This window comes from Jaculus jaculus, chromosome 8, assembly GCF_020740685.1.
Source record: "Jaculus jaculus isolate mJacJac1 chromosome 8, mJacJac1.mat.Y.cur, whole genome shotgun sequence".
In the NCBI taxonomy this organism is placed as follows: domain Eukaryota; kingdom Metazoa; phylum Chordata; class Mammalia; order Rodentia; family Dipodidae; genus Jaculus; species Jaculus jaculus.
The window spans coordinates 71225409-71231022 of NC_059109.1; positions in this window are offsets into that span (position 1 = coordinate 71225409).

The following is a 5614-nucleotide window of genomic DNA, read 5'->3' on the forward strand; positions in this document are numbered from 1 at the left end:
AAAATGAACTCCAGATGAATGTGCCCCTTGTGCATCTGGCTTACATGGGTTTTGAGGAGTTGAACCTGGGTCCTTTGACTTGGCAGGCAAGCACCTTAACCACTGAGCTATCTCTCCAGCCCAGTTGTAAATTTCTTATAGGAAGCACTCTACTTTTGTCTTTGCTATGGGGAACTGCCCAGCCACAGCAGTCTTTCCTCAGGTTCTAGCATCCTACCCCTGGGGAACACAGTGGGACAGCATAACCTCTTTTTTTTTTTTTTTTTAATTCCAGAGATAGTTTTGGACTTCCCTTAGGGCTACAAGGCAGTTTTCTGGTCCTGCCATTTTTCAACTCTTTAAGAGTAGGAGAATCTTGTATTTTTTCTTGCCTATGATCTTAATTTCATTCAGTGTTCCTTTTGGGTGACACTCAACAGTAAAAGTTGGCTATGCCATCTAGTACAGTGGGCTTGGTGGAGGACATCCCCCACAATGAAATGGCACTGCTCAGAACAGAAATCATTCTGCAGTCTGAGGGCTGTGAGCCACATACATACTCATACACACATTCATTTCAAGTGTCCTTTTCATACAGACTCCAGACAACCATTTTCCCCTCATACATCCATTCATTCATTCAGAAGGTATGCATTTGTATTTTAAAGTTCCATTTAATTTACAACTCCAGAGACCCAAATCAATCCTTGTTACCAGGCATGTGGTCAGGAGAGGCTGAGGGAACTAGAGGAGCTATTGAAGCTAGGTCATCTATGGAGTCCAGGTATAAAGCAGAGGGTGAGGAAGAATATGGGGGAGCGGTTTAATTAAAGTGCATTCCTGAGACCTTGGCTAGAAGGGCCTCGTGAGAAAAGCAGGAAGAGCAGAGAGAAGGTTGTGTACGCAGAGTGAAAAATGCTTGAATATAGAGTATTTCAGACCATCTACCTGTATGTTGACAGAAGTTTTTTTTTTTTTTAGCATTTTCCATGATTATAAAAAAATAATCCCATTGTAATTCCCTCCCTCTCCCCCCCACACTTTCCCCTTTTGAAATTCCATTCTCCATCTTATTACCTCCCCATCACAATCATTGTACTTACATATATACAATATCAACCTATTAAGTACCCTCCTCCCTTCCTTTCTCTTCACTTTATGTCTTCTTTTTAACTTACTGGCCTCTGCTACTAGGTATTTTCATTCTCATGCAGCTAGGATCCACATATGAGAGAGAACATGTGGCACTTGGCCTTCTGGGCCTGGGTTACCTCACTTAGTATAATCCGTTCCAAATCCATCCATCTTTCTGCAAATTTCATAACTTCATTTTTCTTTACCACTGAGTAGAACTCCATTGTATAAATGTGCCACATCTTCATTATCCACTCATCAGTTGGACATCTAGGCTGGTTCCATTTCCCAGCTATTATAATTTGAGCAGCAATAAACACGGTTGAGCACGTACTTCTAACGAAATGAGATGATTCCTTCAGATATATGCCTAGGAGTGCTATCGCTGGGTCATATGGTAGATCAATCTTTAGCTCTTTTAGGAACCTCCACACTGATTTCCACAATGGTTCAACCAGATTGCATTCCCACCAGCAGTGTAGAAGGGTTCCTCTTTTTCCACATCCCCACCAACATTTATGATCATTTGTTTTCATGATGGTGGCCAATCTGACAGGAGTGAGATGGAATTGCAATGTAGTTTTAATCTGCATTTCCCTGATGGCTAGTGACGTAGAGCATTTTTTTAGATGCTTATATGTCATTCGTATTTCTTCCTTTGAGAATGCTCTATTTAGCTCCATAGCCCATTTTTTGATTGGCTTGTTTGATTTCTTATTATTTAACTTTTTCAGTTCTTTATATATCCTAGATATTAATCCTCTATCAGATCTATAGCTGGCTAAGATTTTTTCCCATTCTGTAGGTTGCCTCTTTGCTTTTTTCACTGTGTCCTTTGCAGGGCAAAATCTTTGTAATTTCATGAGGTCCCAGTGATTAATCTGTGGTTTTATTGCCTGAGCAATTGGGGTTGTATTCAGAAAGTCTTGCCAAGACCAATATGTTGAAGAGTTTCCCCTACTTTTCCTCTAGCAGTTTCAGAGTTTCAGGTCTGATGTTAAGGTCTTTAATCCATTTGGACTTAATTCTTGTGCATGGCAGTTTTTTTTTTGTTGTTGTTGTTTTTTTTTTTTTAATCAGTGAGAATTTGTAAATCAAAAGTATCATGTTCAGGCCATTTGGACCCATTGTCTACCTTATATTGTGGTCAGGCAGAGTTTCAGAGAAAGATCAGATGTCAGTCAAGAGTTGTAGAAGCTTTAAGTTATTAAGGAGACAGGGAAAGAGCAAAACAGAGTAAGAGAAAGAACCAGGGTTTAATCTGGGTTCACACAGAACACCAGTGTGATCCTCCGGCCCATCAGGGTGAATGGAGCCTGTACCACTCATATGGGCAGAGGCCATACAGGCTGAAATTGTCAGCTTTTTAGCTTGTTAGTGGTCAAGACAAGCCACTGTGCTCCCAGTGGTGAAAGCAGCTAGTAGTGAAAGATGAGACCTCAGGAGAGTGAGGGAGATTGTCCCAAGATGGTGCAACCTAACCAAAAGGTGTCCCTTAAGGTATGGTAGACCAGACAGCAAGAGACCCGGAGGTGTTGAAAATGTGTCTTTCTCAAGATCTGAGGTTGGGGCCCAAAAGTGACATAGGGGTGTGCCAGCATAGCTTCCACAAGGTGGGATTAAACCTGAGAGCAGGCCAACCCGGGAAGGAGGAAGGAGACAAAAGGAAGAAGACTGTGGCTGAATTGTGGTGGGCGTAAAGGTTGGTATCAGGCAGAGACAGTCCAAAGCCTTCAGAGGGTCAGTGAAAGTTTGGTGGTCTGGTCAGAAGAAAGGAGGTCTGGCCACCCAAGAGGGCAACTGGAACTATCTGAGTCATGGCACCAGAGGTAAGGTTTGGGAGTGACCAAGACCGCAGAAACCACTCTGAGACAAAGATGAAAGCTTTCATTCGGGAAAAGTATGAGAGCTGCTAGGGCTGGCTCACAAGAGAGCAGCACAGCCAGCCTGAGTTTCCAGATAGTGGGCTTTATAGGGCATTTCAACAGGGGGAAGGTGAGGAATGGAAAATAACTCATTTATTTTTTACATTAGCCATTTCAAATAGCTAGGGTGTGAGACCAGAACACTGACCTGGCAAGTTTGGAGATAAGGGATCAGGAAAGCATGACCTGGGGGCATTGTTAGGCAAGGAAGGGATAATGGCTGGGCAGTGTTTTGAGGAATGTGGATAATCTACTTCCTTATGTCTGTCACCATCCTGCTGTCCTTGGTGACTCAGTTTTGGGAGCCTTATCCCAACTTAACAGATACTGTTGTTGCATTAGAGTAAGAGCTGGGAAAATCAGTAGAGAGAAATCAAAGTTAAGTCAATTGTATACCACATTGAATATATATATATCTCAGAGAGAGAGAGAGAGAGAGAGAGAGAGAAGATGGGTGAATCAGTGCCTCTAGCCACTTGCAAAAGAACTCCAGATGTATGCACCACCTTGTGCATCCAGCTTTACATGGGTGCTAGTGAATTGAACCTGGATACTTTGGCTTTGCCAACAAGCACCTTAACCATTAAGCCATTTTTCTATCCCAAATTGAATATTTTTAAAACAAAAGCACCCAGATAATTATAGTATTTGCAGGATTTGAGTTGTAAAAGCAGGATATTGAAATACTTAATGTAAGGTTTATGAACAACCAAAACCCATGCAGGACCACTCTTGAGGCAGTGAAAAAGCTGTTTATTGAAGGCTCAAGCTGCTGGGTTGTCTCATGAGAGGAGAGAGGGGACAGGCAGTGTGACTCTGGATAGTTTGGTTTTTTTTTTTTTTTAATTTTTTTTTTTGTTCATTTTTTATTTATTTGAGAGTGACAGACACAGAGAGAAAGACAGATAGAGGGAGAGAGAGAGAATGGGCGCGCCAGGGTTTCCAGCCTCTGCAAACGAACTCCAGACGCGTGTGCCCCCTTGTGCATCTGGCTAACGTGGGACCTGGGGAAGCGAGCCTTGAACTGGGGTCCATAGGCTTCACAGGCGAGCGCTTAACCTCTAAGCCATCTCTCCAGCCCTAGTTTGGGTTTTTATAGTTTGTTTTTTTTTTTTCCTTTTGGGAGGGGGATACGGAAGACAAAAGACTCAGGAATGCAGAGGACAGCAGAGACCAATGGAAAAGCTAATTCGTCAGAGGGATAGAGGTCAATTGGAAAAGGAGGAGGTACCATCAGGACAGAAGCTAGGTTGTCTCTAAGATTGGCAGGAAACTGGCCAAGAGCATTGTTAAGTCAGGGGAGAGGGAGTTAGGCAATATAAACATCTAAAGTTGTATCGATCAGGCTGCTGCCGTTCTCTTCCTTCATTTTGTCTTCATCTTGGGACTCTTGTCCTACCTAAACATTTAAGAATATTTTATACCTGAGCTAGACATGGTGGTTCATGTCTTTAATCCCACCACTTGGGTGGCAGAGGTAGGAGGATTGCTGTGAATTCGAGGCCACCCTGAGACTACATAGTGAATTCTAGGTCAGCCTGGACTAGAGTGAAACCCTACCTTGAAACACAACCGAAAGAAAGAATGTTTCATATCCATCTCCTTCTCATGCTTGCTGATCAGGCCCTGCTTCTAGGCCTTTCTTCTCACCTCAAGCTTGCAGAGGGGATCTATTTGGTAAGTTTTCTTCAGGAAGTTCCTCTTGTCCTACCTCTTCCAGGATAACTAACTGAAACCTTCTTCCTCATGAGATAGGAAGTCCCTTCCCCAAGAATCCTTAAGAGAGGGAACCCCTGTTTGTCTAGTGAGACAGAAAAGTCTTTTCAGAGCCCTGTCATGTTATTTGTAGCATTAACATCAATAGAAACCTTTTGGCCTCTAGGAACAGTTAGCTGGTGTCCTCTCTTGAATCTACCCTTTTGTATTTTCAGTTTCTTTGTCTTATTACCACTGAGGAAAAGAAAGAAGGCTTCTAAGGGATACTCACTCTAATTGTAAAGTACCAGTTTTGATCTTTAAACATACACACTCCAAAAACAAACAAACAAACATTGGAGTGATTCTTCAAGGAATGTGGATACTTCCCTGGGAATAGTAAAGGAAGCCAAGATAATGTGAATACATAGGAATGAGACATATTGAAAGAGGTTGAAGCAAATCAAAGTGGTTTGTTTTGTTTCCTTGCCTTGCCTGGGACAGAGCAAGGACTTGACACACACCAGGCAAGTGCTCTAGGAGTTAGTCACATTCCCCAAGGTAAAAAATTTAAAGACATGAAGAAAGACTACATCAGATATCCTCAAACATTAATCCTTTTTTTTTTTTTTTTTTCTGAGCTAGGGGCTCAATCTGGCTCAGGCTGACCTGGAATTCACTATGGAGTCTCAGGGTGGCCTTGAACGCACGAAGATCCTCCTACCTCTGCCTCCCAAGTGCTGGGATTAAAGGTGTGTGCCACCACGCCCGGTTCAAACATTAATCCTTGATCATAATGAATGATGTCAGTCTGAAGTGGAACAAACAGTTGCTTAATTGATGTCTTTGTACAGGTATTTGTAAAGTAAGGTTGTGCTGAC